The sequence below is a fragment of the Rhinolophus sinicus genome, chromosome 6 (assembly GCF_057876585.1).
Source record: "Rhinolophus sinicus isolate RSI-liver-muscle chromosome 6, RSI-T2T, whole genome shotgun sequence".
In the NCBI taxonomy this organism is placed as follows: domain Eukaryota; kingdom Metazoa; phylum Chordata; class Mammalia; order Chiroptera; family Rhinolophidae; genus Rhinolophus; species Rhinolophus sinicus.
In genome coordinates, this window is record NC_142506.1 from 38,099,162 (window position 1) to 38,126,157 (window position 26,996).

The 26,996-nt window shown below is 37.6% G+C and overlaps 1 long non-coding RNA gene across 1 annotated transcript in view; it reads left to right on the top strand.

The window, feature by feature from the left end:
- The first annotated feature begins 17,809 nt into the window (after window positions 1-17,809).
- LOC141567791 (uncharacterized) overlaps window positions 17,810-26,996 on the top strand; it is a 75,713-nt gene continuing 66,526 nt past the window's right edge. The window contains exon 1 of the long non-coding RNA XR_012490618.2: window positions 17,810-18,888. This is a non-coding gene — a long non-coding RNA (uncharacterized LOC141567791). The remainder of the gene's footprint in view (window positions 18,889-26,996) is intronic.

The window sequence follows — 26,996 nt, forward strand, 5'->3', positions numbered from 1 at the left end:
AGATTTTTCACTTTCTTTCTGAGCTGTCTTGTTGCCTTGGTTATTCATGGCAATTACTGATTTACTATTTCTCTTCCTAGACATCTACAGGAGTGGCTTCTGCAACAGGTTGATAGAAAGCGGTCTTTCTTTTGTTTTCCAGTACTTGTTGGTAGAATGTTTTATTTTTTCTCTGACTGCAGCTTATTTTTCTTCTCCCACATGGCAGTGCTATGTTTTCTCTGCACTATTCCAGCTTCTCACACAATGGGGGGATTCCCTGAAGACGGGCTTCTTCTCTGTTAATAGTTCGTCTATGTCACAAGGCGCAGTGTCCCCATGGGTATGCGGAGAGCTTTTGATGTTCCAAAGCTCTTCCAGCTCCTGATTCAGATCCCGTATGTTTCAACAGTTCTGTTTACTCATGCAGGGATAAGCCCAGATAGGTAGGGACAGGGAGGGGGTGAGTTGTGAGAGGTGGCCCAAAGCAATGGCAGCGACCACCAGCACAGCTGGTCCTGCTTCCACAGCTCCCACCCCTTTGCCGGAACTAGTTGGGCTGCGAATCTGTGTGTGCGGTCCACAGTTCTCATAACAGCAAATATTCTGTTCTTTTGATATGACACTGCTACTCTTCTGCTTCTAGCACTGGGCAGGTGGAGGCAGGGCGAGCTCTGGGAGGGGAGGGAGGGGGCGGCTAGTCTCAGTCCCTAAGGCTTCCATTCTCTGCTCGGCAGTGAGTGTTTAAACCACCGTTTTCAGCCTTCTTCCCTCAGTCTTTTCTCCGAGGTCTCTGCCGTGAGCGTTGGGTTCAGCCGTGGTATATGCTGCCCCCTCAGCCCTGTGGAGCCCTGGCGGAGCCCTAGCAGTCTGAGTTCTTCCCTCTCCCGCAGCTGCGGTCGCTCCGGGAAGCAGCGAGCTCAAAGCACTGAGCTAGGTCTGCGCCCTGCGCCTGCGCAGTTCCGTCTGTGCACTTCTCCCATCCCTCCTCCCCCGCTCGCGCGAATCTCCCACCTGTAGGTGATTTCGGTAGTGGGCCTCTTCATTTTGCCTGTCTGCTGTGCAGGGAGTCCTTTGTGGAGTTTTTGTTGTTCGATTCGTTGTAAATTCCAGGGGAGCTTTACGGAGGCTCACCTCATGCAGCCATTTTTACCTTTGGAAAAAAAAAAACACCCATTTTTTCTTTATCCACTTATTTATTGAAGGACATTTAGGTTGTTTCCATAGGTTGGCTATTGTAAATAATGCTGCAGTGAAAATATGGATGCATATATCTTTTTGAATTAGTACTTTGGGTTTCTTTGGATAGATACCCAGAAGTAGAATTACTGGGTCCTTTTTTTGTCTCTTGTTATAGCCTTTGTTTTAATGTCATTTTGTCTAGTATAAGTACTGCTACCTCAGAATTTTAAATATTATTTTTGTTTCCATTTTCATGAAATATCTTTTCCCCATCACTTTACTTTCAGTCTGTGTGTGCCTTTCTATCTGAAGAGAGTCTCTTGTAGGGAGCATATGTAAGGGTCTTGTTTTCTTATCCATTCAGACACCCTATTGTTCGATTGGAACATTTAATCCATTTGCACTTAAAGTAATTGTTGATAGATATGTAGTTATTGCCATTTATTATTCATACTTCTAATTTTGTTTTCTCCTCCTCTTCTTTCTCCTCCTTGTTCAAGAAGTCCCTCTAACATTTATTGTAATATTGGTTTTGTGGTGATGAATTACTTTAGCTTTTTCTTTTCTGGGAGGCTGTTTATCTGTTCTTCGATTCTAAATGATAGCTTTACTTGGTAGAGTAATATTGGTTGTAGGTCCTTGCTTTTCATCACTTTGACTTCAGTTAGTCTCTTCTGGCCTGCAATGTTTCTGTTGAGAAATCAGCTGACAGTCTTATGGAAGCTCCCTTGTAGGAAACTAACTGCTTTTCTCTTACTGCTTTTAAGATTCTCTCTTTGTCTTTAAACTTTGGCATTTCAACTGTGATGTGTCTTGGTGTTGGCCTCTTTGGGTTCATCTTGTTTGGGACTCTCTGTGATTCCTGGTGTTGTATGTCTATTTCCTTCACCATGTTAGGGAAGTTTTCTGTCATTATTTCTTCAAATAAGTTTTCAATTTCTTGCTCTCTCTCTTCTCCTTCTGGTACTCCTATGATGCAAATGTTGGTACAGTTGATGTTGTCCCAGAGGCCCCTTAAATTATCCTCAGTTTTTTGGATTATTTTTTCTTTTTGCTATTCTGATTGGGTGTTTTCTGCTATCCTTCCTTCCTTCCTTCCTTCCTTCCTTCCTTCCTTCCTTCCTTCCTTTCTTTTTTTGAAGCTGACCAACTTTTTGCAGTTTGTCATGTAAGTTTTATGCGGTGAAGCATAGATGTTACTTTTTTTTTGCTTTTTTCTTTATCTTTCAAATTGTTGATTCAGTCCTCTCCTTCATCTAATCTACTGTTGATTCCCTCTAATGTAGTCTTTATTTCAGTTATTGTATTCTTCATTTCTCATTGATTCTTTTTTTATGTTTTCTATCTCTTTGTTGAATTTCTCCCTGAGATTATTGAGCATCCTTATAACCAGTGTTTTGAACTCTGTGTCTGGTAGGTTGCTTCTCTGCATTTTGTTTAGTTCTTTTTTTCTGGAGCTGTGTTCTGTTCTTTCATTTGGGACATGTTTCTTTGTCTCCTCATTTTGGCTGTCTCCCTGTGTTTGTTTCCATGTATTAGGTAGGGCTGCTATGCCTCCCAGTCTTAGTAGAGTGGTCTTATGTAGTAGTTATTCCATGGGACCCGATGGTGCATTTCCCTGGTCACCAGAGCTGGGTACTTCAAGTGTGTCCTTTGGATGGGTTGTGTGTGCCCTCCTCTTGTAGTTGAGACTTAGTTGCTGTTTGTACATCAGTTAGAGAGAGTGACCCTTAGGTTGATTGGTTGTGAGGACTGGCCGTGACTATAGTGGAAGAGCTGTGGTGCAAGGGTCTTGACTCTACAGAGTGGGGTTTGCTATAGCAGGCTCTGGTGCCTGCCCATTCTGCCCTCTGGGTGTGTCATCTTTGAAGGCAGCTGAGTGATGCTCTGGCTTGGTCTGAAGCTAGCCACCAGGTGTGCCAACCCTGGGGCCTCCTGGAAGGGGACGCACTGCAGATCAATTTAGTTGCAACATGTCCTCTGGCTGGGACCACGTGGTGTAAGCCCCACAGCAATCCACAAATGGCTGCCACCTATGTTGTAGTTGGAGATGCCTTGAGAGGGCAAGCCATGAACTGAGGTTGGCTATCACTTGTTCTGGGCTTAGGGCTGCTCAGCCAGAGGTACAGGACATGCCAAAGCCAGATGCTACTTGTTTGGGTTTTGTGAACTTTTGAGAGATTTTTATGAAAGTCTGCATCATGAGCTAAGACAGATTGTTTGTATGGAAAAGCCACTGGAAGTGGCTTGGATGTGCCCAAAAGTTGGGTAGGGTGGGGTATCCAGGAATCACTAGTGCGGGGCAGACAATAGGTGATAGCCAGTTGGTGGAGACTCAGATATGGCATGTGCCTGTGTCTGCACACAGGTAGGGGAGGGCTCAACAAAGAAACAATGGCTTCTACTGCTCCTCCCTCCAGGAGAGTGCTGCCCCTCCAACCCTTGCCCCAAAGCTAGATAATTCAGTTCCTCCCCATATATCCCTGGTACTTTTTGAGTTGCTGCCCCAGCGCCATAGCTCAGAGGGAGTGTACCTGTCAGTAAGTTCATGCACAGTCCCTTTAACAGTGCCTGGAACTCTAGCCACCCCCTGTCTCACTCAGCCACAATCCCTGTGGGTTTGCACAACCAGAAGTTATGGAGACTTCTCTTCCCAGCACTGGAAGCTTGGGCTGAGGAGACTGGTATGGGGTTAGGACCCCTTTGTTATTTTGGGGAGTATCTCCGCAGCTGAGATAGCTTTCCTGATTTTTAATGGTCACATGCAGGTGTGGAACCCGCCAGTTCCATGTCTCTGCCCCTCCTACCAGTCTTGATGTGTCATCTGTATATCTGTAGTTGTAGGGCTTCAGTTCAGCTAGACTTTAGGTGATTCTCAATGATGGTTGTTCCAGAGTTTAGTTGTACTTGAGATATAAGTTATTTTTTTAAGGTGATTGTACTATATAGGCTGTTTTAGAAATTGTTTTAAAAATATTGACAATATATCTTGGAATATTTTCTATTACAGAATACCTGCATCTATCTCATCCAATTTAATGGCTATGCATTACTTCACGGTATAAATGTTCCATTATGTATTAACCATTAACTTATTGTTAGATATTTAGGTTATCTACCATTTTTTTGCTATTACAAACAATATTGAAGTGAGCATCTTATACCTTGTCAATGTGCACAAGTGTGTGCAATCTGTAAAAAAATTCCTAGAAGTTGAACTGCTGGGTTGAAAGGTTTAAACTATATATTGATAGTGCTAAATTATCCACAAAAAGAATTCTCAATTTCTATTCTCTTCAACAGCATGTGAGAGACATTATTATGCATCCTGTAAATTTTTGCCAATAGTGAATAATGTTTTCTCATTGCTTTAATTTACATTTCTTTGAATAGTAGTGAAGTTGAACATCTTTTACATATTTTATTTTCATTTTAAAAACATTTCATTTGGAATTAATTTCAAAGCTGCAAATATAAAAACAGTACAAGGACCATATGTGTACCCTTTACCCAGATTCATCTATTGCTAACATTTGACCCCAACTGCTTTATCATTTGCTCTCTTTGTGTATGTTTGCATGTGTGTGCATGTGTGTGTGTATGTATGCACAATTTTTTAGTGAACTATTTGAAAGTTACAAATATTATAGTCTTTTAAATATTTGCATGTATATTTCCTAAGAATAGGGATACGTTTTTATATAACCACAATGAAGTTATCAACGCATAAATTAATATTGATACAATATGTTACTCTATCATTCATATTCCCTTTTGTCCCTTGACCTAATAATGTCCTTGATAGCATTTTTTCCCTCTCCAGTAAAAGATACAGTTTAAGGTAAGATATTGCTTTTGTCATGTCTTTTCAGTCTTCTTAATATGGAACATATCCACAGCCATTCATTGTCTTTTTATGACATTGATATTTTGTAAGAATGTAATTTCCCCATACCCCCTTTCTTAGTAGAATGTTCATCATTTTGTGCTTATCTTATGTTTTCTCATAATAGACTGAGGCAATACATTCTTGGCAAAAATATTGCATAGTTGATGGTGTGTCCTCAGGGTATCACATGTGGGGCACTTATTTTCTGTCTCTTCCTTATTGCTTATGTTAAGTATTTAGTGAGCATCTCTTATACATTAAGTACTGGATTCAAAGATGAATAAGATAATTCCTTTGCCAAGGAGATTACAGTCTATAGGAAAGAAGCAGAAATGTAAACAGAAAAAGGACAATAATGTGTGTTGTGTGTTGTAATAGAGGCATGAACAATGGAGTAACTAAATAACTTCAGGAGTAACACTAACCAAGGAAATTGAGAAAGCTTTGTAGAGATAAGTTACTCAAGAACAGGGATTATACTTATGATTTTTTTTCTTTACAGCATTGTCTCTTATATTTATTAAATAAGTATTGAATAAATGAATGGAAAAAATCTGCATACCTCAAAACAAAACTGTCCAAATATGGTACATAAATATATTTGATTTTATCACTTTTTAGTTCACCATTTATTACAGAATTGAATGTTTTAGACACTAAGGAAATATATTTACATGCTGAGAAAGAAGCTCATAGTAAATTATGTGAAAAATGTGGTTTATAAATTTATGACATAAGCTTTTCTAATATAGTTGCATATCCAGTTAGAGACCTTGATTACAAAATTGAAATATGTTTAGAATCATAGATCTTGATGCAGAAAAGGATTTCAAGACTGCATACATTCCAATATCTTCTCTTCAAGTGAGGCCAATACTACTCAGAGGTGTAAATGCCTTGACAAGGTCAAATTTATATGGTTATCAAGAACTCTATAGCTTTGACCCAATGTCAAGCATGTTCCTGGCAATAATTGTTGCTTAATCTGTATTCACAGAATTAATAATGTTCTTTCTCCTAGTGCATTGTATTTTCTACTATTCACACTGAACTTTTAGGAATCCTTATGATCACAGTTTCCATTTGTGGTCTACAAGAGTCACAACTAATTCTTCAAGTCATACCCTGACATTATAGTTTTGCTGCCAAGAACTAACAGTACTTTCTAATAGATATATAAAATGATTCATGTCTGTAATAACAAATATTGTAATTTTTTGTAATAACAAATATTGTAAATTCACATTAAAAAAGTAAAAAGAAAGAGTGAAGTTAAATTTCATAATATACGAGGTCTGACATTTAAGTTCACAAACTCATCCTAGAATAAGTGCTACATACTTCATTGCTGAATATTATTACAGTCACCTTCAAAGTACTCCCCTTGGGAAGCTATGCACTGATGTCAGCATCTAGTCCACAGTTCAAAGCAATTTTGGAACTCTTTTTCTGGATTGGCCATCAGAGCTGTCGTCGTATTACTCTTGATGTCTTGAATATCATCAAAATGTCTTCCTTTCAATATCTCCTTTATCTTCGGGTAAGGAAAGAAGTCATTGGGGGCCAGATCAGGTGAGTAGGGAGGGTGTTCCAATACAGTTATTTGTTTACTGTCTAAAAACTCCCTCACAGACGGTGCTGAGTGAGCTGGTGCATTGTCGTGATGCAAGAGTCACGAATTGTTGGGAAAAAGTTCAGGTTATTTTCATCTAACGTTTTCATGCAGCCTTTTCAGCACTTCCAAATAGTAAACTTGGTTTACTGTTTGTCCAGTTGGTATAAATTCATTATGAAAGATCCCTCTGGTATAAAAACAGCAACATCATTTTGATTCGTGATTTGGACTGATGGAACATTTTTGGTAATGGACAATTGGCTGACTTCCATTGTGCACTTTGATGCTTTGTTTCAGGGTCATATTGGTACACCCATGTTTCATCACCAGTGATAACATGGCCCAAAACATTGTCTCGCCTCTCCAAAAGGTTTTGGCAAACTTCGACTCTCTTTCGCTTTTGTTCATCAGTGAGCTCCTTTGGGACCATTTGTGCACAAACCTTTCTCATGCCAAGATTTTCAGTTAAGATTTTCCTGTTTCCCTATCAATGTTTACTTGGTCTGCTATGCTTCTCACAGTCAGCCCATGATTTTGACACACAATTCGATGAATTTTTGTAATGTTTTTATCAGTTTTGCTCGTTACTGGCTGCCCTGACCTTTCTTTATCAGTGACATGTTCTTTCCCTCAGAGTAACGTTTTCTCCACTTATACACTGCCGCTTTCTTTATGGCATTATCCCCATAAACTTGGACTAACATGTCCCTGATTTCACTTCCACTGTTGCCAAGTTTAACAAGAAATTTGATGTTTGTGTTTTGCTCTAATTCAAGCTCAGACATTCTGGCTAAAGCACACAAAAACACGCAACAATAATGAATGCCACTCAGCAAGATACCACCACACGTTGACACAAAAACAGCTGTGAGACACTGATATACCCAGGTTTGAAACTTTACTGAGCTGTTTGTACAGTGCTGTCAGTGTAAGCACATGTTGGCAAGTTCATGAACATAATTGTCAGACCTTGTATATCATTTGATGAATATGTCTAAAGTTTTAGCATTTCAATACGTAAAAGTATAAAAATTTATTGAAATATTTTACATTCTTTTCTCATAATTTCTTAGAAATCCAGTAAGTATTTTGCAGCCTATCACATTTTGACTATCTACATTTTAAAGTGCTCCATAGTCATATGTGGCTTGTAGGTAATGTGGTCCAATACTCACAATATGGTGTGTGTGGTGGATAGTGCAGATCTAGAATGACCCTTGGTAATCTATCTTTATGCTTTGCACTGCTCAATGACAGCTGCCAAAGGACAAATGTCCTAAAGAAGGGTTTCTTCTTCCACCAGGTCTTACTTTGACATAATCTCAGTGTTTTGAGATCAGTTCTTTATATAGTTCTTTCATAGAATTGCAGAATTTTGGAGGGGGCTTAGGCAGTGTAATAGTACTCTGATAAAAACATATGCACACACCTACTTGCTACTCATGCTTATGTGTCAACAGCTAGTTGTGATATTTTCATAAGTAGATCATGGATAATGTCTTTATCTAAATTGATCTCTGTTCCTTGTTATAGATTGATACATCACAGCATCAAGATAAAATTGATTACTCCTAGATTTGAGGGGAAGAAGAGAAGGTAACTGATGAAAATGAGATTCATATTTTAAATTCTTTATTTCATATATTGAGAGGGAACATTTTTTTTGGCTGCTATTAAAGGCAGAAGCATTTAATAAGATAATACTTCAAATTAGTGGGTAAAAATAATGTACTTAATAAATCATCTAGTGACAACTGAGCACCCACCTGTAAAACTGAAATAATGAAATTGGATCTCAACTTTATTTTTATACAAATATAATGCCACATGGAAGTAGGACATTTTGTCTCATATGTCATTGGTGGAATGCAAAATTGGAGAGCAATTTAGCAATTTCAATTAAATTTTATGCTACCACCTCTAGTAATTTATCCAACATATATATTCATACATCTGCACAAAGAAATATATAAAATATAATTTACTAGCAATTATTTATAAGTGCAAAAAATTAGAAAACAACCAACATGTCTATCAATATAGGCTTGGCTCAATAAATTATAATACATCTATACATTAGATTGTTATATGTTCCTTTAAAAAGGAGATCTTTCTAATGTCCTGATGTAAAATTCACTCTAAGATATATGGAAAAGAGAGAGAGAGAGAAAAAAAAAAAAAGACACAGAACAGCATATAGATCAGGGTCAGCAAACAATTGAACTTGCTTCCTGTTTTTGTAAATAAAGTTTTATTGGAACACAGCCTCTTTGTTTATGTATTGTCTATGGCTGCTTTTGCGCTACAATGGCAGAACTGAGTAGTTGCTACAGAGACCACATGGACTGAAAAGTAGAAAATATTTACTATCTGCCCTTTAGAAAAAACATCTTGCTGAGAACTGTAAGCTACTGTCTGTGTCATATAAGTTTTACTAGTTAAAAAAAGGATATAACATTGTCGTCCGGGGAGGCCTGTGGGGTCTCTGCTCCCACTCCCCACATAAGAACGCAGGATATGGCTAGGCCAAAAAGGGACACCCACAGAGCCATAGGTAGGGAAGTCATACAACTATGGTATCACTGGAGGCTGGGTTCACACGACATTCGACCTGCTGTCCGCTTTGCTGCCAACCAACCGACTCTCCTCGACTCTCCTCGACTCTCCTCAACTCTCCTCGACTCTCCTCCATAGCCGCGGCAGTTATATCAGTGGCCAATGGCTCACTGGTTACAGCTGACGGCCACAGCTGATGGCCATCCAATCACAGTTGATGGCCATTTACTACCTGAGCCAGCACCTTTCTATGTGAGGCCGAGAGCCTGGAAACTGCTTTCTGGGGCTCTGTCCCCACAAACATAATTGAAAATTATCCCACTTTTAACATATATACCATATACAAAGTCTGACAATTAAGTTCACGAACTGTTGCAATGGTGTTGCTAAACTTTTTTGATATCAGAGGGATTACTCATTATGAATTTATACCAACTGGATAGTTAACCAAGTTTACTATTTGGAAATGCTGAAAAGGCTGAGTGAAAAAGTTAGATGACATTTTTACCAACAATTCATGGCTCTTGCATCACGACAATGCACCAGCTCACACGGCACGTCTGTGAGGGAGTTTTTAGCCAGTAAGCAAATAACTGTATTGGAACACCCTCCCTACTCACCTGATCTGGCCCCCAATGCCTTCTTTCTTTACTCGAAGATAAAGGAAATATTGAAAGGAAGACGTTTTGATGACATTCAGTACATCAAGGGTAATACGACGACAGTTCTGATGGCCATTCCAGAAAGAGCTCCAGAATTATTTTGAAGGATGGATTAGGTGCTGGCGTTTGTGCATAGCTACCCCAGGGGAGTACTTCAAAGGTGACCATAGTAATACTCAGCAATGAGGTATGTAGCACTTTGTCTAGGATGAGTTCGCAAGTTTGTCACACCTTGTACAATTGTAAACCTGAAAATATTCTCAATGGCATGTTTATTAAAATTCCCTGCCTTTAAGAAGATTGCAATTAAAATCATCAAGGATCTAATTTCTTAAGGACTGTTAATATAATCAATCCATGGAAGGGAATTCCATTTCCCTATGATGAGATCTATACTGTGCCAAGAAGAACAACTTAAAAGGTGGAAAAAATCATCAACCAATTCATCATTTTGTGAACAGAATTATTGGTTTGAAGGTTTTTTGTTGTTTTTTTCTCCTCTCTCTCCCTGAACTCACTATAACAAGTTGGGTAAGTTGGAAGAGCTGTAGTGTAAGTTATCAGCTAGCCATGTAACTAACACCACAAAGTCTCAGAATGGGAAGACTGGACATGATGATTGCTTTTATTTTTTTTTTAAAATAAATTTTACTGGAGAATATTGGGGAACAGTGTGTTTCTCCAGGGCCCATTAGCTCCTTGTCATCCTTCAATCTAGTTGTGGAGGGCACAGCTCAGCTCCAAGTTCAGTTGCCATTTTCAATCTTTAGTTGCAAGGGGCACAGCCCACCATCCCATGCGGGAATTGAACTGGTGACCTTGTTGTTGAGAGCTCGTGCTCTAACCAACTGAGCCATTCAGCCACCCCTCTGGCAGCTCAGTGGCAGCTCGTTGTCTTCACTCTGGTTGTGGAGGGCACAGTTCACTGGCCCATGTGGGAATCGAACTGGCAACCCTGTTGTCCAGAGCTTATGTTCTAACCAACTGAGCCACCTGGCCGCCCTGACATGATGATTGTTAAAGCCCAATGTTGGACTAAAATTCAGTAGATTCTTGCCTTCTTGTATACCATGTCAGCATGGTAACCTGCTGGATGCGTTACCTGGTCTTTGAAGTGGTTGGCCTACCCAGGCAGGGATAGTCTGTTTTGACAGTATTCTGTGGCTGGTTTGCCCTCTCTGGACATGAGAGAGTGTGAATCTCTGCAGGTGAGACAACTGAAGTGGGATGACAGGTGCAGTGCTAGTTAAGGTCACTCTGTTCAGTTTCCCCTTCTTGATTCCAGGAGAGACTCTTTAACTTGAGATTTCAGAGACATCAAAAGACTGTTTATTGAAATTCCGTGCCTTTAAGAATTGCACCTATACTTTGGGATGCATCATACTTAGATGACCAGGGAACTTAACTATTAAAATAAACTAAACCAACTTATAATAATATCCAGGTATAACAATGGGGTGATTCTAGATTAATTTTAAATCCTCATTCAGGTTGTTCTTGAGAAGCTGCTTAGCTAGGTTCTATTCTGGCCCGTGGCTGAAGACTTTTCTTCTTTTGCTATCCCAGTTCTGGGCAGCCTCCCTCTGGTTGTTCCTTCCTGCTGGTTGTTCTGAAACACTGATCCTTAAAAACTTTTTTTTTTTAAATTTAACAAAACACTTTTATGATACTTGGATTCCCACACAGAATAGCACCATATCACATTTATGACTTCCCTATGACTTTCTCTGACTCTCATCTCTTTGTATTTCTTGGTTCCTTGCTTGCTCTGATCTTGGATTATCCACCTGTAAAAGCCTGGACTATCTACCTATAACAACCTTGCTCTGTTAGCCTCGTCCCTGCTCCTCACTGGTACTCTCCCTCAGCTTGTAGCTGTGCCTGGTCCAGACCGGACCGGACCGGACCGGACCGGACCGGACCGGACCAGACCATACCAAAAACCAAACCAGACCAAAACCCAAACCAAACCAAACCAAACCAAACCAAAAACTGTTAATACCCATAATCACAAACAAGGCCCTTGTGCACCTGAGGGCACCTCAGCCAATAATTATAGCAATAAATCCCACCATAAGCACCTTATGCTCCTCTAGATCCCCCAGAAGAACTGCGCTCTTTCATGGTTCTGTTCGAGATGTTCTTGTGCTAGAACATACTCTGTGCTCTCTGCTCAGACTATACCAGACATCTCAGCTCAGTTGTCTCACCTGCAGAGATTTACACTCTCATTTTCAATCCTCAACATCTTATTCTTAACTCTATTAGTGTATTGAAAAGATTTATTTTTGTGTTTGCTTGTTCCTTGATCTCAAATTATGCAGTAGTTATTTTGTAAACCATGCCCCTTGAATAACATCCGTCACAGATTAAGTCTACAAAAGGTTGATGAATGCATGTTCTGTTCTTGAAAACTCCTTGCAACTTTAAGAGTCTAAGATTCTATGGATATTGATAAAATTATGGCAGCAAAATCATTCAATAGCAAATATTTATTAAGTACCTACTATGTGCCTGCCTCTGACATGGTGCTTGGCACGCATTGGAGAACAAAACAAGGATTCCTGTGCCCTTACAGTTTACTTAGTGATGGTATGCAGGCAAATAATATTAGATGGCATAAATAACCCAGTTCTATAGTATGTTAGAAGGTGATAAGTGCTACAAGAAAAGAAAAAGTAGAGCAGGGTCAGAGAGATTAGCAGAGCTGGTGTCACAGTGGACAGTTTCCAGTTCTTCACTGTTGCTTTGAAGTATGACATCTTCTAATATTCAACATTTGAGCCAAACAGTCGAAGCACTTTATGAGCTCATTTAATTATCATACTAGCCCTATAAAGTAGGCATTATTATTCTTATATCTTTATTATTATGGATTAGGAAATGAAAAGAGAGTTTCAGTAACTTGACCAAGGTCACACAGCAGAGCTGAAATTTGAACCAAGCAGTCTGATCTAAAAGTTCAGGTTCAAAATCAGTATTAATTATTATCCTGATATCTATAGGAGGTGATACCTTTCCTAAATTCTCCAGTTGACTTTTTTAATACAATAATATTTTTAGCCAGTTTTATTGAAATATAAGGAATCTCTTTACAGCCAGGGGGCAGCAAACAATAGCTTTTGAACTATGCATAGGGCAAATAAAAAAAATGCAGACAGCTTTTTTCACTGTTTAATTGTAGTTAGTAAGCCCCCCCCCCCAAAAAAAAGGAAGTCTTCTCAGGGCTTTTCTTTATTCTTTTAGATAAAATCAATTGCTTTCATGTTAAACAGTATATTTAAAATTATTACTTTAATAAATTTACAGAAAGAATATCATCTTGATCTGAATTGATCTAAACATCAGCATCTCTAATATTTTCCACTTTGATTTTATATTTTAAGATGCCAGAATTTGTGTATTCTTTACAAATATTTCAATTGCTGTTTTCACAAATAGATAATGAAATAAAATGTGTATTTATGCCCATATGTTCTTAATTAGAAATGGAATTTAAAATTCACGTATATAAAACATTTTTTAAAGATTCAAACACGAAGAAAGTTGTGTGGAAAAATGACCACCAACTTAAACTTTAGATTTTCTGAGTTGTGAAAGGGTGTATTTCCTAGATACCATAAATGAAGATTTGGGGGTACTTTTAGAGCCTTTTAAAGGGATAATACATGGAATAGCAGAATGGGGCATTTGGTCTTTAAGGAATGTTAATAAACAGCAACTCAACAATTCTTTAATAACCTAATGGGAAAACTGAGACTTAGGTCTTGTTTCCCCAAATCAAATAGAAAGAGTTGGAATTGAGACACAGGATCCCTAACGTTCTGATGGACATCAGTTTTAAAGCTGAGGAAATTCATAATTTTTTTATTAGTTTCAGGTGTACGAAACAATGTAATAGACATTTACACCCCTCACGAAGTGATAGCCACCCTTAGTCAACTATCCCTCTGACATCATATATAACTGTTACAATTACATTGACTATATTCCCTATGCTGTACTCCATATCCTGTGACTATATATACTGGGGTGCCAAAAAAGTGTATACACAAGTGGACACTTTGGTCAACGTGCTCAAGCAGTAGTTCGCCATAATCAGAAGTGTCTGGACGGTGATGGTAACTACTTTGAGCACCTCTTGTAATTGTAGAAGTCAAACGTGATTTGTATTCATCTTTTGTTATCGGTATATATTGAGCATTACAATTTTAATAGTTTTTTCTTTTCTTAAAACGTGTGTATATGTTTTGGCACCGTGTGTGTGTGTGTGTGTGTGTGTGTGTGTGTGTGTGTGTGTGTTTACAAATTATAGTTGACATTCAATATTATTCAGCTTCAGCTTCAGGTCCACAGCCCAGTGATCAGGCATCTACACAGTCTCCCTAACAAGTGGTCTCCCTAATAAGACAAGTGCCCATCTGACACCCTACAAAATCTTTACAACATTATTGATTATATTCTCCAAACTGTCTTTCATATCTTTATTAACCATCAGGTAGACATCAATCCAAAATGAGAAATTACTGCAGAGTGAGAAGAAACAAGGCACGATGGCCAGTGCCTAAGCATGGGTGGGGGCAGAATGCTAGGTGATTTTTATACCCTAGATTGCTGAATGGGGGAAAAGTCCCTGCTCCCAGGTAAGCTCTTCCTCAGGCTGAGTCATTTGCCTCACCAGCCTAAACTAGCCAGCCTTACTGCTAGGAGTGGGCTCCGAAGAACTTGTTCCAAAGTTTCTCCCCTCAGGAGGTCTTCACCCAAGGTTGGTTTCTTTTATTTAGAACAACTGCTTTAAAAATAGTAAATTTGCTTGAAGGAAAATGCATTATAACACTTATATTACATTATTAACACTTTCAGATAACTGATTTCCTTGGCTAATTTTCTTCAGAATAGGGATTGGATTTAGCCTACTCCTAGAGCTCTTCCTCAACCTTTTCCTCCTGGGGCTTCCCTGACTCCTCCCACCCACTCTCACAGCCCAGTGGGTGCTGCACTGTATTATAATTTCCTGTGTGGACGAAAAAGGGACAACATACTAAACCTGACAATCTCAGGGGAGGCCCATGTGGCAGGCATTGCAAATCCAGAGACTGAAGTTGCCACACAGGGTGTGCTCTGAATACAAAAATTCCTAACTAAAAGTGGGTCATGGTGGGTAGTCATGTCCTAGGCTTGTAGCTTCCTTGACAAAGTCAACTTTTAACCTTGAAATTGTCTATTGTCTTTGTGCATCTAAGCAAATGTACCTTTGCAATGTCAGAGTAATCTTCTTCTCCAGGCCCCTTGAAGGCACAACCGCCAGCACTAGAGCAGGAGACCACATTGTCATCTTGTTGCCCACATATCATCTCTGTGTGCATTTGTTATTAACTATCCTGTACCAACCAATGTAAAAGAAATACAAAGTCTGACAATTAAGTTAGCAAACTCATCCTAAACAAAGTGCTATGTACCTCATTGCTGAATATCACTATGGTCACATTCAAAGTACTCCCCTTGGGAAGCTATGCACTGACACCAGCACCTAGTCCACCCTTCAAAGCAATTTTGGAACTCTTTTTCTGGAATGGCTATCAGAGTTGTCGTCGTATTACCCTTGATGTCCTGAATGTCATCAAATGTCTTCCTTTCAATATTTCCTATATCTTTGGGTAAAGAAAGAAGGCATTGGGGGCCAGATCAGGTGAGTAGGGAGGGTGTTTCAATACAGTTATTTGTTTACTGGCTAAAAACTCCCTCATAGACAGTGCCGTGTGAGCTGGCGCATTGTCATGATACAAGAGCCATGAATTGTTGGCAAAAAGTTCAGTTTGTTTTTGTCTAACTTTTTCACGCAGCCTTTTCAGCACTTCCAAACAATAAATTTGGTTAACTGTATGTCCAGTTGGTACAAATTCATAATGAATAGTCCCTCTGATATCAAAAAAGGTAAACAACTTTGTCAGACCTTTGTATGTGTCTCTACATTTTACTTTTTATCTCCTCACTTTGCTTTTTCCTTGCCTTCGTAATCTACCTCCCATAGATTTCATATAACCCACCTTACGTCTCCTTTGATTGCACTGTATAAACTGCAAAACTGCCATTTTCTCAATCCATTGAGATTTTACTTTCTAGCAATTGTTATCAGTTTAGCTCAAAAAAACTCTTACAAGACTTTTTTGTCAGACTGGATGTTCTTTCATCGACACTGGTTTACTTGCCTCGCCCCACATTGAGGCCAAGGACGGTGTTTTGTTCATATTTGAATCTCTCCCAACCCCACACAGACTGAATGACTGAAAAAAGGGATTCCACAGTGGGAGTCAGGGGTAAAGACTGAAGAGAGATGTTTGCAGCCACAGGGTCCTGTTGACGGAGGCAAGACATAGATTCGGAAGTAAGAAGGGGTGACTGTGGTCAAGTTAGAGGCCTACAGTTGGTGGGTAGGGAGCCAGGAAAAAAAGCATAAATTTCACGATATTGCTAAATGGTTGTCTTTTCCAATTTGAGAGAAAATAATTACTTGGACTCTTCTGGGTTCTAAATTAACAGCTGGGTGCCATTTCCTACCCTTCTCCTCTCCCCTATATTGATAGGGCTTTATAGTTGACAAATAATTTTCCACTTCATTTTCTCAAATAACAAGTATAAGAAAGGCCCTTTCCATATATGCATTTGAGGAATAGAGGAAAAGTCTATGCACAGGGAAAAGTGATGTATATGTACAAACATAATTGACATATATATATTTATATAATATTTATATTTATACATTTAAATAATATATATATCTACATAATATTTAATATTTCTATTTCCCCGTTTTGGTCCTAACTATAGTTAGCCCTGGGGTGCTACTTCATTGGCCCACATGTTTTGTATAGACTCCTCTCAGATTTGAGCTCCTCTATGACCACCCTCCCCAAAACCCCAGCCCCACCTCATCCTGTCTGTTCCACTTTTCCAGCTTGATATCAGTTTTGTACGTTTGTATTCTAAGCGTTCTTACTAGATTTTGAGATCTTTGAGCTTATTCATCTTTCTATCCTCTGCAGTGCTTAGCACTGCATATAGACGTGTTCTTCCCTCCAGGCCTTTGCATTTGTTGTTCTCTTTGCTAGTGTTCTTACCCCAGATATCTGCATGCCTATCTCTTTCACTTCCTTGAGATCTTGTCTCAAAAGTCACCTTGTCAGTTCCTAAAATCCTCCTGCCCCACAATATTTTGTAGTTCATTTTCCTGCTTTATTTTTTCTTGTTAGTTCATTTAGCATTCTATATATTTTACTCATTTATTTGATTCGTTTTCTGTCTAAATTACAAATTCCACAGCATTGTATATATTTTACTCATTTATAGGCTTCATTTTCTACCTAAATTACAAGTTCTATGAAGACAGAGATTTTTATCTATTTTGTTCAGAATAGTATCCCCAGTGCTTAACACACAGTAGTTGTCCTACAAATATTTAACAAATAAAGGAATAAATAAATAGCAGCATTAAATAAACACAGTAAAAATAAATCAGGTATATAGGCATTGGATCTGAGCCTAGAACTAATGTCAAGGGAAATGAATGATTATTTCCAACACGCGTAAGAGAGCATTAGCTAAATTAACTCACATTTACCTGGATCTTTTAAGTTTATGAAAAGCCAACTAATTGTTTCACTAATGTTTACTATATGTATTTTTAATAAAGAGCAGTTATGTAAAGATTTCCAACCTATTTCCACAGGCAAAAGGGAAACATAGGTCTTTGTCTCCTAGATTGTCAGAGAAATGATTATGCTTCTAAGACATCTGTTCACCTCATCATTTCTGTTTCCTCCTGTGGCTTATACAATTGAATCCATTGGTACATATTTGTTTACATAATATGGCATATGGTATTGGTCAGTTCTGAGCATAGAAATGTCCTGAAGATTTGTGGTAGCACAGGGCCTTATAATGTTTGGTTTTGTCATTGAAAAATTAGATTTGTATTTTGGTAAACAAGTGAATACTAAGCATATTGGTAAGAATTTTGAATAAAGATATTTAGATTTATCACCCCACTATAAAGAAGTTGAAAGAAGATTAGTGAGCTAATACTACATAAGTAGTTCTTTTACTCATTGAAGGTAAGCTTGGATCTTAGAAAATTTGGGGAACTTGATATACCAGGATGAAACTTGGAATACACTAGGATTTTTAGTAGAATTTGTGTAAAAAAAAAAAAAAAATCACTATTCACTTGAATGCAAATATTTTCCAGAAAGCATGGCCCTTGAAGAGTTTTGAAATTTTATGTTTGACTGAAGAAAAAAAATATAAGTAATGTGAATACCCTGATGAACATATGATTTTGCTTCTAGAGCAAGAAGAATTTATTTTATAATTATGAACTGTTTTTGTCAATTTCCCTCAGCTTTAATTAGATTTCTTGGTTTTGTCAAAAAAACAACAAATCCAGACTTGGTAAGGAGAGACTTTATTTGAAAGGATTATTGCAAGGTGGGAAAGGGACTATTGGAATGTTGTAAGGGGGCTACTGCATTACTAAGAGCACTGTGACCATGAGATATACAGTGTTTCAAGAGTTAGGCAAAAAGGGCATTTATTTTATAAGAGGAGTGAAGAATTGGGTGCAGAAAAGTGGGATGAAAGGATGGCTTATAAAACAGTAGATCAAAGAATGTTTTACTCCGACACCAGCCTATTTTCCAGGAGGGATCCATAAATAGGATCTGTATGCTATCTCAGGTTGAGAGTATGCTCAAGTTCAGAGGCCTAAAGGAAGGAGATAAGCTTAACCAAAGTTTGGTTAACAAACATTTTGTTCTGTTTGATCAATAAGGATTCGGGAATCCGCTAATCATTTATGAAGCAAAGGCTGGCCTTGTCATAGGTAAGCAAGGGGGCATTTATGAGTTTTATTTAAGTCACAGTGTTCTTTGCAATAAGCCATTTTCCAGACACAAAAGGGTTGGAGAATTCCTTTAACCTTCACTGTTTTCCAGGAGCACAGGGCTCAGGTAAAATTTAACATTGTCAGCTTCTATATACCTAGAATGAATTTGGAAAATACTCTGGCTTTGCTCGTCTTCTTTATAAAAGGATTACAATGAAAACATTTTAATGGTTGCTATTTATTTATTTTTTTTAACATTTGAAATTTCCTCTCCAGGGTGTTCCTAGAAAAATGAAAGGTTAATATATAACACATCTCATTAAAAGAAAAAGGCATGGTTGGAGCTTTATTCTGGCAGATAAAGGACACATTAAAAGATGTGATTTTCTGGTTTATATGGTAGCTGATTTGCAGAGGCACTGCATATTTAATTGTTGTGAATGAGAATTGTAGGAGAAAATAAATCTTCTTTAAAACATTGATTAACAAAATTAATATTTAGACACTTTACCATAAAGGTAAGCATCCAGTTTACCAGAAGCTACTTGATTTACAAAAAAAATTAAAGACTATGTCCTGACCCTCTAGGAAATTTCATTTTACAATAAATAGCATCGTGATGGCAGAAAGTTGCATAATGATAAAGGAAAAAAGGACAAAAAGCTAGGCGCTTCATGTGTGTTAGAAAAGACCATAAAAACACAAAATTTAGAGTTAAATTGGTTTATTCTTTTCAGAAATATATTGGATACATTAACTTAGAGATAACTGCCCAGTTTATTTTCTCTTGAAGCCTATGTATTTATATTAAATTCTGATTTTCCTCAAAATAGCTCAAAGAAAATGAGACAAACATATATGAGGAAAATGCACAATGTTTATTAAAACTTTGAAATTCCAAACATATGCAAAACCAATAAAAAACAGGCTGGCGGTGGGAAAACTTTTGAGGAAAATTTTATAGGCACGGACACTTTGCAGAAAAATTTATTCTTACTGGGCTCCATCTATGAGGAAAACTCGTATCCAGTTTGAGTTCTGTCACCTTGAAAGTGACTCCAAGGACACCTAAAAATTTCTAACCCTAAGGTGGTTCAGTTTCCTCACGTTAAATGCAGACTAGATGGTCTATGAGGGTCTGTCTAGTTTTAAAAGTTTCTTGCATTGTTTTAAAGCCAGAAATTCCCTAATTTATAAAGCAACTTTTAAATACCTTAGATCATCTGAAAAGTTTATTGTATTGTTCTAAAGCCAGAAATTTCTTAATTCATGAAGCAATTAAAAAACCTTGGATGATCAACAGATTTCCATATCTAAAACATTTATAGGTGCAATTAGGGAGGAGAGTGGAAAAGGAGAAAAAAGAAAGATAAAGTAAATAGCACAGGAGAGATTTTCTCTTAAAAGAGCTAAGTGCTCAGGGAAAATGTAATTCTTGTTGGCGACACTTTCCCTTTACCTCTTACAGAATTCTTCCTCACCTTTTACAGAGGCTCATCCTGGCCAGATATCTTTTACAGGGTCACAACTTAGGCCAAAGCAAGGACCAATTTCTGTTTTTCTTTTCTCTCTCCTCCTCAGTCTCCGCAGAATACTCAGCCTTTCACCAGCCAAAGCTCATTCTAGTTTCCATAATTAGCTGCACCTGTGACAGTCTCGCCACTTTTCCCCCAGAGCCCTCCTCCGCACGGAGCGTACGAAATGGCTTCTGTTGATATTTCCATTACCTGACAGCAGATGTCGCTGGTATACTATTAAAAGGATCTTCCTGGTTGTTATTCGTGTTCCCAGATCTACAGCAAGTTCTGTGTTGAACCACCTTAGGGTTAGAAATGTCTGATTTTCACCTGTTTGCAATCATATCTTCTAGGACGTCATTTTACAGATTTATATAAAGTACACAAACAGTTCTTCCCTGTTTTAGACATTTCTGTAGGAGAATTATTTTATCACTGAGATGCCAGGGGGTAGGGAAAACTTGCTCCCTGCCTTAGAGAACTTCATTAAATCATGCTACCCTCCATGAGTTATTGAGATGGCATCTTTTAGAAAAGGGATTAAAAACAAAACAAACAAACAAACAACAACAAAACACTTGTGTAATTGACAATATCTTCCAGCTAAATCTTGAAGTTCTAGTTCTAATTTTCTAAAGAAACCTTTCAAATTGTATCACCCATTTAAGTTTTATGCCTTTATATATTTTCCTTCCTCTTTAAGTAATTAAAAATTCTTTAGTCTTAAAGGATGCAGTTGAGAATCAGTTTTCTGGAAACAGTTTGTCACTTTCTCTCTAATGCCGTGTCAATAAGTCAAAGGGAGCATTACAGTGCAGATATACACATCTCCACAGTAGACAAAGTATACTCCCATCAGAAAGACCGGCCACCTTTTGTAAAAATTTCAAAGATGATTTCATGGAAAGTGTTTTAAGAATTTTCATGGCAAACAAGATTATGGAGAATCTGAAGCAATTTATCTTATCAACAATAAATTTATAATTTTTGTAACTCTAGTGACTGATGTTCTCAGTATTCAATTTCATTTATTTCATTGAATGTATGTTTTAAAGGTTCTTTCTTTTTGTTCTTGGTATTTGACCAACTGCCACATAAAAACACAACCCTAAAGTATAAATTAAAATAAAGAAGGTTTTAACTTTCTGAAAAAGGTATTTAAAACTCATAGTTTTTCACAAAACCCTGAATCATATTGGCTTTTCTGAAAAATGCCTTTTTAATTCCAAAAAAAAAACCCCCTAATTGATTCCTGGTGCTAGTGTTTAAGAGGGTAATCCGAGTATATTTCAGGAGATAAGTTAAATTTTTTATGAGTTCCATGATTAGAATGTTAAACATTAGAAACACTTAAAGATCTCCTGCGTACTTTTTTGTTTTACTAGGTTCAGGTGTACAAAACAACATAATGATTAGATATTTATACCCCTCACAAAGTGATAATCCTCCAAATCTACTACCCCTCTGACATCATACATAGCTATTATAATCCCATATACTTTCAAATCTGGTGATTATGAACAGATCATAATTTAAAAATCTCTGATTCCTCTCTCAGCAGTGGAGTCCTGTCATTTCACTCCTACCTTCTTATTCTTCAATTACCTGAATGCCTACACAGTGAACATAGCACCTCCCTGCTTTGATGATGAGTTTGTGCAGCTGTCAATCCTAGATTTATTGCTTAGTTTGGGAATGAGCTGTTTCAATAGCACATGCCCTACACATCTTTCAGAACAAGCAAAACTGTTCATCTGAAGCAAAATATTAGTCTATACCTCACATGCCTGTAATTCTGAGCTTATGTAGGTCTTTTTTTCTCCCTCTGAATAAAGTTAGAAATCCAAAATGACAACAAAATATTCTTAACTTCATCCTAACTCTGTGATATTGCTGTCTGGCAACAGCCACAGCCAAACCCAAGATTTAAAATTCAAACTTAGTAAGTGAGAAATCATCTTCAAGAGCCAGAATACACAAAGCAGCAGTTGCAACAAAATCCTCTATAACACATGCTAGAAAGAACATCACAAACACATTGCCAAAATTATTAATTTCCTAGAAGAAAAACACATGAAGCAGATGTTCTTATAGCGCTAATGCAGTCCATGCCTTGGAAAATTGCTTTAACTAGCAGTAATATATAGTTGTTGAATTACATTTTCAAGACATTGGAATTCTTGTTAATTCATAATTTAACTATTTCATAACTAAACATATTTGAGGAAACCTAATATCTTTAAAAGCTGAAGTTCTGAGGACTTAGAAAAATTTCTGGGACCCAGACCCATTTCTTTATACTTAATAATGAGAAAAGAAATGGTAAGCTGCAGGCAATCTTTCCTCTTTCTCACTTTCCCTTCATGTTTCTCATAACCAGTCATGATTTGACAAAGGTTTCCCTCAGATGTTCTGCCTTCAAGTTCAATACCTCAGACATAAGCCACCCTTTCTCTCTTCCAAACTGTGACTTCCCTTGTGTTCTTACTATGGCCCCATGTGGCCATGCTATGTCTCCAAGAATATTTCAAATTTCCCAGGCTGGGAATATTGATTATCTTTTTTCAAATCACCTACCATGTTTTGTTGTTGCTGTTGCTGTCCATGGCATTTGTTATCTCCTCCAGGATTCTGATGATGGCTCCTTTAAATGATATTCACATATGTTGTTGTTCATTTGGAGATCCTTCCCTTCTTCAGGGAGGGAGGAGGCCAGAGAGTGAGAGGGGAGAGAGAGAGAGAGAGGATTGGTACATGATTTAAAACACAGCTTCTAATGACTGGCTTTTAATAAAAGCTTTATTGAGATTTACATACCATAAAATGCACTTGTTTTAAGTGTACAAACCAATAAATTTTCATACATCTACAGAATTGTGTAACCTCCACCACAATCGAACTTTAGAATATTTTCATAACCTCTTGTGCCCATTTTCAGTCCTACCCATATTGGTTGGCATTCAGCACACCAATATTTTAAAATATTGAATGCATTAGAACACCTTCGTTCAATTATGTATTTATAATTGAAATAAAGTTATTAATCAATTTTTGATAAATCTTTAATCTGTTATAAAAGGAAAGCCTCTTCAATAAATGGTGCTGGGAAAATTAGAAAGCCATGGCCAAAAGAATGAAACTAGACTGCTTTCTGTCACCATACCCCCAAATTAACTCAAAATGGATCAAAGACCTAAATATAAGACCTGAAACAATGAATTGCATAGAAGAAAGCATAGGTACTAAACGTATGGACCTTGGGTTCAGAGAGGATTTTATGAATTTGACCTCAACGGCAAGGAAAGTAAAAGTAAAAATAAATGAATAGGACTATATTAAAGTAAAAACTTCTGCACAGCAAAATAAACCATCAACAAAACAAAGAGGCAACCAACCAAATGGGAGAAGACATTTGTAAACAATACCTTCAATGAGGGGCTCATATCCAAAATACATAAAGAACTCATAAAACTCAACAACAACAAAAAAACAAATAATCCAAGTAGAAAATGAACAGAGGACCTGAACAGACACTTCTCCCAAGAAGACATACAAATGGCCAACAGATATGTGAAAAAATGTTCACCTTCACTATTAGGGAAATGCAAATCAAAACCACTATGAGATGCTAACTCACACCTGTTAGAATAGCTATTATGAACAAGACAAGTAATAACAAGTGTTGGAGAGGCTGTGGAGGAAAAGGAACACTCATACTCTGCTGATGGGAATGTAAAGTGGTACAGCCACTATGAAAAACAGTATGGAGGTTGCTCAAAAAATTAGGAATAGAATTACCACAACCCAGCAATCCCTCTTCTGGGTATCTACTCCCAAAATCTGAAAACATTTATTCGTAAAGATATATGTACCTCAATGTTCATTGCAGCATTATTTATGGCTACCAAAACATGGAAACAACCAAAGTGCCGTTTGATAGATGATTGGATAAAGATGTGGCACATATGCACAATGGAATATTACTCAGCTACTAGAAAAGATGAAATACTGGCATTTGCAACATGAATGGGTCTTGAGGTTATCATGCTAAGTGAAATAAATCAGACAGAAAAAGCTGAGAATCATGATTTCACTCATATGTGGGATATAAAACTGAAAGCAACAAATGAACAAGACAAAAACAAACAAAAACTCATAGACACAGACAATAGTTTAGTGGTTACCAGAGGCTAAAGGGGGATGGGTTGTAGAAGAGGGGAAAGGGAGTCAAATATATGGTGACGGAAGGAGAATTGACTATGGGTGGTCAACACACAATGCAATATGTAGATGATGTATTATAGAATTTACACTTGAAACCTATATAATTTTACTAACTAATGTCACCCCAATAATTTAATAAAAGAATAAAATTTCCCATCATTCACAGAAATGGAAAAACATGGATTTCTTCAAAATGGTGTGAACATTATTTAATAATTTGGTTAGCAATTAAAGATGACAGAATGCTGTATAATTTTGTCTGTAAACTCTGAACTTGGACATTTAGTTTTAAAATGAACATCAGTTGTGAAAGTTAAATCACTTGCTTCTAGGATTTTTGTAGTCAATCAATTTCTTCACTCTTTTTGGTTCTGAGTTGTTAAAACTTCCTGGTAGGTGAACTTCTTCCCAGCATGATGGCAGATTTGAATTAATAATCTTTTTGAAATTGAAAAAAATGGTAAGTGTATTGATAAATTGTATGATAAGTGGTTGGGAAGAAATCATTGACATAGCATGGTGAATTACAATTTAAAATAAGACTTAATTTTCATATATTTATTTATTCTTATAAATTAGACTCAATCACATGCCTTTGCTTTTAGCTACATATCTATATAAAACAGTATATTTAAAAATAGTTCATTGTAAAATGAGAAAAAATTGAAAAATTTCACTCAGGAAAATTGAACAATAGGGAGAATGAACTTCCTTTGACCTGGGATAAATGAAAAAGTAATTTCAACCAAAAATGACGTTTCTCCCTGCAGATCAGGAAGGTAATGTATGGAGATATCTTTGCAGCATCCAGACATGTGATTTTAGGATGCTGCCAGATGTTATATGTGCTCTAGGAGACCTCACAGAATTGGGTAGGAAGCATAGAATATGCTGCCTGAGCCACACACAAGAAGGACCATGGGCCAGTAAGGAAATATTGCTGCATAAATCAAGCACACCAAAAGCTCCTGTAAGAGGAGGCTCAGGGGCACTGAGATGCTTGCCTTAGTTTGCCCCCATCAAACAGGGGACAAGGTTGGCTGGGGTGGGGAGTACCAGATCCAAACTTACTTCTAAACCGTTTCCTCATCCTCTTCCCCTAGGACATGGGAGGAAATGGCATACAAGGGAACAGTTCAAATTACGCAGAGTTCATTTCAATTTAAATTTCAGGCCATAATGATATGACTGCCTGTTATATATGTTCTCCTTCTTAGTGTTTATTACAAATGTGCTCATTTTTTCATTTATTTCCTTATTTTCCTTTCTTCATTTAACTATCAAGCATTAATTGCATTATAATTTTGCTAGGAGCTGGCAGTAAAATAAGGCAGGGGTGCTGGCCACAAGGGACCTGTGAATGGTTCACTGCTCGTGGAATTCAGTCTAAGTGGAGATATAGTCAGTAAATTAATAAACTGAATAAATAACTTGATTATTGCCCACGGTGGTGGCCGCTGTGAAAGAAATGAATTGGACACAATGAAAGAGAACAATGCTGGGGAGAAAAGTACTTAGATAGGGGGGTCGGGGTGATGTCTTTGAGTAGGGGACATGGAAGCTCAAACTGAGCCAAAGGTGGGTCAGCCATGCAAACAATGAGGTGGACATTCCAAGTAGAGGGAACAGCATATGCAAAAGTCTTGAGGTTTGCACTCCCTGAGGTGCAAAGTAGCTTGGTATTTTCAAGAAAGAAAACTACTGTCTTCTTACACAGCTGGAGCTTTTTGAGTAAGGGAGACAGTGGCACAAACTGGGAAGATGGGTAGGTGCATGCAGGTTATGCAGAATCTTTTAAGGTGAGGCAAGAAGCTTGGATTTTCTTTGAAATGGAAGGCAAAGTCATTAAAAATGCTTAGGCAGGGGTGACATATGAACTAGTTGGTGTTTTAAAAAGAGTACTGGGCCTGCTGTGTGAAGAGCAGATGGAAGCAGAATATCACTAGGAAAGCTACTGAATTTAAAAAGTCAGTAAGTCATTCCAGTTATCAATGAACAAATCTCTGTTAAGTGTGGCCCATGTACAACTCACCATACTCGATCCAATAGCCTAAACCAAAAAAATACAAGTTATATGCTATGCTCACAAAGACTTAGAAACTACCTGGACTAGTTAAGAAAGAAAGATATATATTTAACTAGTAGTATATAGCAACATATAATAAATATATACATATTGTGGGCTTGAGTAGTCAGGGAGGGCATTCCCAATTCCAAAGAATAATAGATGAAACTCAAGATTAATTTTGAGGAGGCAGGGAAAGGTGCTGGCAGAAGCTTCACAATTATTCCCTCATTTGACCCTCATTATCTCATTTAATTCTCACAGTAACACTGAGAGGGTGATATGATTATCTACATTTTACATATGAAGAAACTGAGGGGCAGAGACATAAGTAATCTACTTATAGAGACACTGACAAGAACTAGAATTGTGATTTCAAACTAGGCTCTTCACCCAAGCCTACATCTAGGTAGCTGACACCTCAGG